At 33.3% G+C, this 12,725-nt stretch overlaps 1 long non-coding RNA gene across 1 annotated transcript in view; it reads right to left on the minus strand.

The window, feature by feature from the left end:
* LOC132910417 (uncharacterized) overlaps nt 1-12,725 on the minus strand; it is an 86,092-nt gene that overhangs the window by 49,981 nt on the left and 23,386 nt on the right. The window lies entirely within an intron of this gene.

Here is a 12,725-nt window from a genome sequence, read left to right on the forward strand (position 1 = left end):
TACGGCGAACATAGGAATTATCATAGACATCTGTCTGTGATTCATACTCGTCTGCTATAGTGTTGGCATTATAAATATTTTCTATGTAGGGATAAAAGGTAGCAAACTTATCGACTAATGATCACACGTTTAATAATGATCAGAATCTCAAATACTTTAAAACTTAAAGAGCAATGGATAATTTTCTTGTACCAAGAGAAAATTTATTAATATACACATATTTGTACTATTAATTTTTCGAATTAGTAACATGATCGATTGTTATAAAGATATGTATTTATTAATTTATTAGATTTTATATTTAAATCCAAAACATGACGTTTCTAAATACATTAATTTACTTTAAATTCTCTACTAATCTTTAAAAAGTATATAATAAAAATAATAGCAGAGAACTGCTTGCAGTCTTGTAGTGGAAATTTGAATTTCAAAATTTAATATACAATTTTGGAATACTTACGTAAAAATAGAATATTATTTCCTCTTAAATGATACACATATTTAACATAACTTTATATCATATAGATATGTTATACAATCGACGTAATCTACTTATAATTTGTTTCAGTTTCAAACTAATTATCATCGCAACTCACTTACTAGTATCATTAGTTATTATTTTTTTCATTGGAACTTCGATATGATCCATTTATATTTTGTATAGCAAATCAGTTTACTTAAGTGTCTTAGGCAACACTATTCTAGGTATCCAAGTTTAATGGAAAGTATCGATCTTACTTCATTGGAATATTACATACAGTTTGTGGATGGAAACACGGAAGTATTCCCTTAATGAAGTTAAATTCTCCAACACTTTTTACCTATACCACTTTCATTTCTGGAGACTTATTTAGTAACTATGCGCTTATTTCTATAATTTTAATGTCAGTTGATAGTACTGTATAATGAATGTTTATTTCTTGTAAGAAATAATCAGGAAATGTAACCGTTTCTATATTAAACACGTCACATTAATTTCTCTAAAACTTGTGAACTTTTAATTAAAGGAAATGAAATATTGAACTGCATATATCATGATTATGTTTAAATGGACATGTATATTAGAGAGTAGGTGTACAATGCAGTGATTTTGTGGAAAGAATATTAAGCTGTAAACTTCCATTACCCACTTACAGTTCAAGCATTCTCGCGTCAGAAATGTTGTTACTTTCCTCAACTATAAATATTTTTCACGCCTTAATAAAAAGTATCTTTAATCAAATAGTTCGCGAATTATGTATTTGAACAAGCTTGGCGTTTACACTGAATATTTACCACGAAAATGAAATGTCAGTTGTGGCAATCAGAATAATAATTTCATTATCGGGGAACTACCTCTAAGGAAAAGAAAACACTTTGATACAATAAAACTATTATGTTATTACAACACAGATTTGTTCAATTACATTTACATAGTAATTTATCGCACAATGATCGCGTGCAAACCGAATTTAACTACTTTTAACGATCAATATTTGATAATTAAACATCCATTAAATTTGCAACCTCCCTAACATCATTAAAAGATCATTCGATTATTATTAAGTAAATATTAATACATATTCTTCTGCAGCAAACGAGTTTTACTAAATGAAATAATGTTTTAAACGATATCGTTTTTCTTTAATGTAAATGTTTTCTTTATTACGATTTCTGTACGTAACGTTCTATTGAAATCTATCTTGCAGACATTAATTACGTTTAATAATTCACTGACACGACCATTAATTGTTAACTTGAATCAATTATCTTCACGTTTAATCTACGTAGGAATGAAGCCTATGTTTACTATTATCCAATCATTCCATACATCGATTACTCTTTTGCATGCTTGCACAAAAGAAATATACTTAAACTTCATAGATATCTTTAATTCAAAATCTTCAGTTTGTTAAACGATGAGTATCTATTACTAGTAGGTACCACTTCGTAATATCCCTATTATTGTATGCATAATAGTCATTATGTATACGTCGTACATACATAGGAGCATAGTTCGACGAGTTCCCCTTGTGTAAAATACGAAAACGCAAAGTGTCGTAATACCCGTAATACTCGATAGATGCAAGCGTAGCGTTAATGCTACGTCGCCAGAAACGCGCGCACGAACATTAGACTAGAATAAAATACAATTATTCTGACTCATCGCTAAACTCGAACTGCGAGAAAGTAAAGCCATCAAATAGAAAACGTCGCATAGATACTCTTTTATTAAAAATGATTCGATGATATCCCTGCTTTTAGATACAGCAACCTTCGTTTGTTCAACAATATTTGTTTATTTCTAATGTGATTGATAACGTAACAATACATAATATCGAATTTCCACGTACCATATATGTAGAAATTAAGGAATCGGTTTACGCCATGAAGAGTTTAATTAGTTTGCCTACGTTCAATGAACACCTCAAATGCCTTTGAATACATACGCTGCGCAGCCTTTTCAACTTTAATAATAGAGAATACATCAAACAATTATACGATGTGGTAAACGAAACGGAATGTCTAGCGCTTCATTAACGAAATGCACGAACTCGAAGATCGAGATCCGGGCGTTACCGGCGAAGAAGCAATAAACAGGCAGAGGCATGGACGTGGCAATTTCGCAGGATCACGAAGTCTGTTGCCCGATCATGCCAATCGCTGGCATTCAAATGCCAGCTTCTTTGTTTGCCTGTTTCCACGTCGAGGATTATACTTTGCAGATGGTCGTCTCGCAAGTACAGCAGTGATATCGTCGTGTAGATTAGTCGACGATTGTATACCATGCGCATGGCTACCTTTCATGTAGGTACGCGTATAGTTTGTAATAATTAGGTAGCGCATGTGGTTTGCCGTGAATCGCTTTTTACTACCACCAGCTATTCTTAAAGGCGTATTTAAGAGTTAGTAAAAACGAAGCGGGAGCAAGAGCATTCTCTGGTTGCTCGTTTAGTTCGCATATGTAATATTCCATTACGTTTATGATTATAATAGATATTTTAAATAAGTACATTAAATATGTACCTATGTATAACTGTTTTCTTTTTATTTTCCATTATCCTTGAAAATCACGTTACTCGAGCTCGACAGACTTGAATTCAGGTAACTTGACTAATACGTACGAGGCTTTACTCGAATTCCTTAGCAGTCAACGGTGATTATCTAACACGGTGATTTATAGGAAGGCAGCGTGAGAAAAAGGAGCAACTGGAAGAAAAAACCGAACGACGCGACGTGCCGGGACCTCGTCCTTCTGATTCATCGATCGATGACAGCGCGATTCATTTTCAACTTCATGTATGAACGAGGATGAACAATGCGCGAAGGTCGACTCTTCGATTATCTCGGTAATTAAGAAATAGTAATCGACAATAGTAGTAGATAGCTTATGTAAATGAACTAACGCTACCGACGAGTGTAATGGGCGATGATAACGTGAAACAGCCATGACCGTATTTGATAGATCTAAGGTTTCCGAGTGGAACATCTCATGCTTACGATAATGTGGATATTACTCGACGATTACAGGTGAAACTCATGACGATTCAGCTTTTCTATTTTTCTACTTCAGCTAATCCTACACTTGTCAATTAAAAATTCAACGAAAGCGACCCTACTATGTTTTCCTTGCGCGTTCTTAATTAAACGTGGAATTTCCTGTATATTCGTTTATAGATACAATTAGAACAAAGAAACATAAAACATTCGCAGAAACTTATTTATTCGCCACGATAATTTCCCTCGGCTATATAAAACTCCTTCCAAATACAGAATATACTTTTTATTCCATTTCTTTTAAGCAACATTATACGTCACTTTCGAAACACCATCGGACGATCATAATCGTCATGCGTTTTCATTCTACGATCTAACTTTAAAAAACCGAATGGTTGCGTTCGATCCGGACGTCAGGTACAATTAACAGGAATTCAGGACGAATGAAAAACGTTCTTTACGCGCGCACGGAAACCCTTGTTAGAGAGGTCGCTTATACCTCGTTCAAAGATTCGTCTGGCTGTACATTCCTCGAGCATTGCGTCCGCGTGAAACTTCTTTTTTCACGTGGTTAGCGCACTGTGTTGTTATACGCGTCTCAGAGAGACACGGAAATATTTCAAGATGTCGATGTAATCTCGGTGAGATCCCTTCCTGGTCGCAAACACGCAAGAAAGCCGGTTGCCTATAGTCCTTAAGAGCTCTCACTGCCTTCGAAAGAGGATGACAGTCAATCAAGTGTGGCGCGATTCGTCATACCCATGTGGCTGTCGTTTTGTCCAGTCCACTGGCACGAATCTGACGAACGGCTACGTAAACATACGAACTTGATCATTGGTTAGAGAGCGCTCGCGCTTTCGTTTAATGTACAACTCATCAGCCAGATGATCGTAATTAAATTACGGAGGTAATCAATTACAGACACCGTGTAGCGGTTTCGCGTATTCACAGCCTGTTTGCTTGGAACGATACGAGTAGGTGTAAATAAGTATCATAATTTATCGAGAGAGACAGGATCATTCGCAGGATAATACAGTGACGAACAGTGTGAATGTTGAAATTTCAAGATGCACGATAAATCACCATTTTCTATGTTGTGTTCCTGATTAGTATACCGGCAATAACACACAGATTGCAATTACGACTACCTTTAATTGAAGTGTCTCATTAAAAGACTTAACGGGTAATTGCTTAAGCCGTGTAATAAGTCAAACGTGATTGCTTTTGCGAACGCGAAATTTGCCTGTACAGTGGATTGAAAGCATAGATTTCTGAATTGTTTAGTGAAATTAATGTAAAAAGTGGCATCACTGTATGTTTAAGCTTTTTTAGATTCTTGGAAAAGTAATTTCCCTTATATTTAAGAAGCCTATGTTTTAGAATGACGTATTTTAATACATCATGAAACATTAAATCTCTAAGATATTGTATTAACTCCATAAATCAAGATACATAGAAATGCGACAATTATAAAACGTTATTATTTGTGATTATTCATACTACTTCTTTATAATAAATAAATTTACAAATATGAGTTATCTTTCTGATATGTTGAATATTAATTACGTATCCCGATAATATAACATTGATAACTGCATAGAAAATGAATTTGATCAGCTTAGTTTCTAAGAGATTTATCTCTTAATACCGAGAACAGTTACATTTTTAAATCAACCTTTGACTCGAACACACTTCATAGCAGAAATTTTTAATTCGGATATTGGAGGTTCGAATGTGCCACAGGTAGAATAAAAGTGAAAATATTCCCGTAGAAATTCCACTATTCCAAGTAAGCCGAACAAAAAGCCAATTAATAGTACGGTTTCAGCTTTCCATTGTATCTAAAGGATATCACTGGCTGTAATCTCAGTCGTCAAAGGCAAGTAAAGCTCGTTATAGCTTGTGGATAAAGAACAGTCGAAGATAAATGTGAATCCTTGTCACCTGGAGATGAAAGGGCTGGTGAAATCGGAAGCCTAAACATCGGATAATACTTATGTCACTGTTCTATTTCGCAACGTATTGCTTTCGTGTCGCAAGTAAGAAAAATGTGCTCCGTGGCTGTTGCTCTGGCGACGGCTTTGGAATCCAGAAATCGTGAAAACGGAGCCAATACTTGCGGTGACTCGAGTTCCGACGCGGTAGATTGCCACTATAACCTGTGAGGTCAGGTATCTCGATAAAACTTCTAACGAGAGTTTCTCTTAATTATAGTTATCATCGATTAATTGCATCACTCGATGCGTCACGAATACATTCGAACGAACGAAACACTTCGCGTTTAGTTACTATGGCTCTATCAGCCGAATCCTATGGCAGTGGTCGATTTACGTACGTTAGAAAGTCTGTCCAAGTTGGAGAATTTATTTGTTTGAAATTATCGAAAATACATGGAAGCGTTTGAATATTTGGGATTCGAGATACATTAGAGATATACATAATTTAGGTGTTGTATTTATGGAAATATTTGTACAACTTCAGGCAATGAACTTGGCTCGATGTTTTATAAACATCTCGGATAGTAAGAAATTCAATTTCATCTTTTTTTCATTTTTAATACTTTCTAAAGGTTTTACTTGAATTTGTACAATTGTATCTAGATAGGTTGTTATGTAAAAAGTGATAGTGAAAAGTTATGTAAATGAAGAGCAAGATGTAATTTTATTTTTAAGCCTGATTCTTATATTGAGATTTATCACTTTTTATTATCTATCTTATCGTGAAGGATAAAACGTGTTAATAACACGTAGAGTGAGTGTCAAAAGTTTTCAATCAACTTGTAACTCGATTTCTATTTAAATCGTATCTATTTAAATTAGACGTTAACGAAATTCTTCTTACAAAATATTTAATTACGTTATATCTTTTAAAACACAGTACATTCTCCATTGCAACAGCAAATCTTATTTGAATACGATAATGAAATTACACCTTGGCCGAAAACTTTTAGCAGCTGCTGTATTTTTTATTCGTAAGTGACACCGTTTAGACCAATCACTTTAAAACGTTTCTTGCTGTGACGATTAACGATTAATTATACTAAAAAGATAAATTATATATTTATTGAATATTGAATAATTGATGATTAAATAAAGGTCTGTGCAAAGATTGAGACCTGCGATACTACTATATTAATTTCTCTTGTGTCGCGAGGGAACGAGCGTTTCTTGAGTGATTAAACGATTAATCCTTCATGGCGCTAACTTTGTTTTGCATTTTAATTAATTTCGTATCTATCAGAAGCTATAAATAAATCTACAGAATATATAATGAATTTCATAATATAACTACGTATTTATATTTTAACACTGGAACTACCAGGATTTGAAACGTAGCTATCTCTGCCAAAGCCAGTCTAAATGGCTGATCTTTAAAAAATACGTAATAGTAGAATATTTTTATATTTATTGATCTATTATTATCTTACAAAAGAAACTCCATGTCTGGAGATTATAAAAACTATATAATAACAATTTTAATAATAACAGTAAGTACAATAAAGTAGAATATTCAGTACCAAAATCTTCGGTAATAAGAATATTAAAATAAATTTCTATTGGTAAATATAAGAAGTATAATACAATAATATAATAATAAGCGTAATAGAATAAATAAAATACAAATATAACTTAAATTATTAGGTACAAAATTTATCATTCGTCACATTTCTTACAAACGTAAACTTTCTTCTGTCGAAGATCGAAATATAATTCGTTTCATTTTAAATTATTATGAATTAAGATCTAATTGAATTTATGCCTTGTTGTTAGACAGATCGATATTTTAATGGTAAGATTCACAAATTGTAAGAACAAGGCTTTCACAGATATTTGCTTGCACGATTTGATCTGTTTTCTTAATAGTGCAATTTCTAAAGGTTTCGCGGTTAAACCACAAACCGAATAATCTGGCAGATCGTAATTTGCTTGCCGGATGATCGAAAGTCTAGCTCGACAACAAAAGTCAGCGCAAGATTTGGTTTTTCGCCGTTTCGCAACGGAACGTAGTACAGAATGGTAGCCAGGGTACCAAAGCATGAAACGAGCGATTTCTGTTCTATCCGTTAGTCGAGGGAGCGCCGGGTGAAAAGGTTTTCTCCTAAATGCCGGCACAATCATGCGATCGATGTTCGATATTGTGCCAGATTTACACAACGGTGCTATCTTCTCTCTGTTCTTCATATTGTCAGAATATTGTTATTTCCAATATTTATTCTTCATACAGAATATTTGTATCTTTTCTTAACATGTATTCTTCGCACTTTTGTTAAATGTTAAATCATTTGTTACATTTTTCTATTTTAAAAATGTATTGCAATATGTTATAGTAGAAATAAGATTCTTATTGTTTATACTAATCATAAGACATATTATGGCATTTTTTATTGTACGTATTATTTACTTATTTTAATATTAGAACAATTGTAACATAATAAGAAAATTGTAAAAGTTTGTACTACATGATACATTAGATAATATATTAATAACATATCATTAAATATGATAATATATTAATATAAAAGTAGGGATTCTATTTGCCTTTTTAAATTCCTGTGAATTACCAGGGGAATTTAACGAATGTCTCGTCGAACTGACAGCACCCTGTTCTAATTTTAATTAGTATACACGTAATTTAATGGATACTATTACGAACTGTAGGGACTTGTTAAATCTTTGATTCCGATTTGTACACTCGTCATGTACTTTCTACTTGTCATTTTCAGGAATTGTAGAATTTTTCTGCACAGCTCACGGATTTATTATACCGTCGACATAAGAAGTGCTTCGATCTTATACGATTGTCTTGTCGTTGATATGTCATTCACGTACGATCATTACGTACGATTCCTCATTATGAGCCATTGGCTGACGAGTCGTTGGCTTATTATCTCGTTAATCGACTAGCCATCGACGACGCTGGTTATATTGTGTTGTCTGCTAATGTTCATTACACCAAATGTCATGAATAGATTTGTTGATAATGTCTGTTTTAGATACAGTCATAAATCATTTATCGTTGGACCGAATAATACGTCGTTCTTGGAACAGAATAATCTTAATTACCACTCGTTATTGTTTGATTTTCAAATTGTGTTATTAATGAATAAACAAGGAATAAGTATTTTTTTCTTACATTAGAATTCCACGAACCAAACTATCTTGGCGTAATTTACTTTAGAACTTTATGTCAACTCGTTCCCTTTCACGTTACTCATCGGTGACTCACGTTTTTAAATTTTTGCAGTGATTAAAATAAGATAAATTTCATGTACTAGACAATTTTTAACAATGTGAATCATTATGGTGTAGTGCAGCATACCTTAATTTATTGCGGCTACCAGGTCCCAGGCTCCAAAATATATAAAATTCGCGAGGCAGTTAACGAAACGATAATTAAATGATATTGATAATATTGATAATGAGAATAGTATTGCAATTCAAATATATCGTAAAATATATTACTCTTTCACATTATCCAATAGTCATACTCAAATACTAATAGATAAAATCATAATTTAAATTTCTCGAGGTTCAGTAAACAGATGTATTATTCTAGTTAAATGGAACAATGGTTGATTTCTGCAGCGATGCACAAAGCAGCGCTAAGGTTAAAGGAACGGCATTCTGCACGTGACTATAATCACATAGTTTAACCTGGCACGAGGCAATATACAAAGGTCACTGGAAGCGTCTGCTAATCCGGTGGCGATCAGGATCCCATTCTGCCAAGCGCGAACTTCTCATATTGTGGTTTAAGGTTCATCTCTATGAAGGTGAAAGAAAAGAAGAAGGAGCGTCCTGGCATTTGGGACGGCGATTGTCAAGAATGCAAGGACACTAGTAGGTTGGTATCAACCTTCTCATATTCTCCTCACCTCGGTTGCATTATAATAAAACTATTGTATAAACGACGAGCTCGTGTTCCACGATAAACTAGTAAACCGCACTGCTTCGTTCGATCGAAGGAGAAACTAGGAAGCAGTGCTATGTGTTTGCACAACATACAACGAGTCAACGTTATTGATGCTCTTCGTGATTTATTCGCAATAATTTTGTCAATTATGCGAGTGCGATCGGAGCAGGGAAACGAATCTACGTATCACTTTGCATACTATGCAATGGAAATATATGTGATGCAACATCGCACCAACTTTATCTGGAAATGAGAAAAGTTCTGTCGATTTTTCATTTGTTCGTTTAACATCGGGCTCAGATGCTCGATTTTTATATTATTCGGAATAAAATCAAAGCGATAATTTCTATTCGAGTAATTAGTATAAATATCTAATTAAATAGGTGGTTATCGAATGTTAGGACAAAGCGTATAATTTGAAGATCGCGTAGGAAATGACGAGACGAGTGAGATTCTAACGAATCTAATCGCGTAGACTATTTACCACTTTCGATAATTCGAAGGTACGTCGTCTGATGGTAAAATTTATTCTACCGGATAACAGTTACGAACGATTGATGATTTTATGCAATTAGGTCGTTGCAACAATAGTCCATGGTCTCTTCAGAAGAATCTCTTGGAAAGTGTGCATAGGACGAATGTCTTTTAACCGTCACACGACTTATGTATGTAAGAAAGTGTATATGTGTATAGGTGTCTTCGTAAAGTGACACTATGCGCTATTAATGCAGTTATAAGCACACTTATACATGTGAAAGCAAAAGATAAAGTGCAATGTGATGGAAGGTGTATATTGACCTATTCAGCATTAGATCCGCAGTCATGATTTACTGCGCCTTCGATGCCAGGCTCCTGAATCTTCATAGAAGCTCGTCCAGGATAGATCCAGCTAGCAGTCACGTGAATATCAACGGATAAATTCTTCAGCTTATACCCTGGATTGCGGAAGATTGCAGGTTAGAATGTGGTCTATCGATATGCTACAATGTCAGTAGCCATGTATAATTTTCTCCGCATTTCTAGCAACAGGGTCATAAGTTGTCCTTCAGTATTTTTTCCAAAGACCGAGGTCACTTCAACTTATTAATATGATGCAGTCATTGAAGTATACGTCGTTCATTATGTTAAGTTACATGTTTGTTTTTAATACGAGCATTTGTATGTTTATAGATAAGAGCTTATTTCATCATGAATATTTCATGTTATAACGTAGTAATATAACGATGAAAATAGATGTAATCGTTCTTTGGTACAATTTTAGTGTGATCAATACATATATTTTCTATTATCTTTGCAGTTAAATTTGAATTTGTTTTTTATGTATAATACAGATTTACAAGTATTGGAATGTAAAGTATTACAGATACACGAAGAAATGTGCGAATCGAACGGAGCATTAAATAAAATTTATGAAAAATTATATAACGAGAAAGTCGAACTTTCGTGTTATGTTAGCGTTATTTAACGATAGTTTCATGTCTTAACGAAACTGAAATTTCTAATAAAATTACATATAATATGACAAGTTTTTTCATTTTATATTTATGTATGCGTTTGGAATATAATTACTAGACCATGCGATGCACAGGCATTCGATTCGTACTCCACTTTCTGTAATTTATTTTTAATTCGAAATTCTTATTTCAATTTATACATATACTTTCGTATTCGTGCTATCGTGATTCACTTTGTAATTTATAAATGCATCATCTCTGATTGTTGCGTTTTAATTTTACGTTTTTACATTCATATATCTTCATTATGTCGACAGTGTAATCTAAAGCCTATATTTTAGACCTGGTGTCAGAAATGAAAGCTTTTCATACATTCCGTATCGATGATGCGATGTGAGTGACGACGATTTGGGAGAAATTCAAACGTGTCAAACTTGTGAATCGTTGCGCAATCGACATCCGAATTAAGGGGCATTATAAACACGAAACGAGTATGTATCACGTGTCCGCCAAACTTATAGATTTCATCTGTCATCGTCGACTAGTTACTTCTGATTTCACGGAAATAGCTTCGTAATGACTCTTTCATGATAAACATTTTTTTCTTACTTTCGTGTGCAGGCATCTACAGAAGGTAAACACATACATCTTCTTGTCTAGTATCACTTCACTTTTTGTAATACATTACGTGTGCGGTAAAGCATCTTTTTATGGTTATTATAGCACCATAACATGAAAGTACACTTTACTTGTGTTTTCTGTCCTTACAAACGAGCAATGTAATTGCGTAACTGTAACAACTATACGTTAAATTTTTGTTATATAATGTATATATATGCAAAATAATGGCTCGAAAGTAAATGTTCGCACATCTATTGTATATGGAATATAATACGGCAAAGAAGTGTTATATCACGATAATGTTAACATTATAATACAATTTTCTTTCGTTATTATTAGGCAAGTATGAATTATTTCCACATTAAGTGTAGCTATTTTCTCTCTCATTTAATTGAGGCAATTTGAAACTCTATAAGGATTATTTTATAGTACTTTCTCATTCAGATTGCAAGGTAAAGTACGAACTAGAAGCATATTGTTTTCTTAAATTGTTAGAAACAGTTTGTAAAAATTAATTTGACTAGTAGCAAATATATCCAATAACCAACAGTTATAATGTTACGAATATAATATTTATTTACAACTCACTTTTTTGGGACGATTTCTAGATACATTTCTAGATTTCTATATTGAAAAAATTCATTCATTAGTAGGATGTAACTGCTGAATATCCGCTATAAGATGAAAGTTATGTTTCATCTCGTTGAGTGTACGACATGGATGACCTGCGCGTATTGGATGATTGCTTTCGACGACGACCAGTGAAAGCAATACGTCCGCGTATTTTACACCATATTACGGTTACATGAAAACTGGTCGAGAAAGTACACTATTCCACACTGAACTAATTTTGGTTTAAAACACTAATTTCATTTAAAACTGGATAAAGATGGCAAAAACATACGTTTATTTCTGTCGTTTTAGTAATTTCTCTAAACAATAAAATTTTAAATTTGCCCCAAATTTTCCTAATTGCACAGTTATAAAATAATAATTAGATCAATTTGCTTATCGATGGAAATATCTGTCTACTGATAACATGACTGTTTGTTTTTTTGTTCTAATACGATCTAAACGAAGAAAGGTATTTATGAAATGTATTCAGATCGCTTGGAATTATTGGCAATGAAAGAATTTATTCTCCATTAACGTTTGAATCTATTGCTTTGAACGCTTATCAGCAATGAAATATCGCCATCGTTAACTATATGAAACAGATAACAAGTAATGCAAAAAGCATAACTATGTACGTATTATTTC

Source organism: Bombus pascuorum, chromosome 9 (assembly GCF_905332965.1).
Source record: "Bombus pascuorum chromosome 9, iyBomPasc1.1, whole genome shotgun sequence".
NCBI classification, from domain to species: Eukaryota; Metazoa; Arthropoda; class Insecta; order Hymenoptera; family Apidae; genus Bombus; species Bombus pascuorum.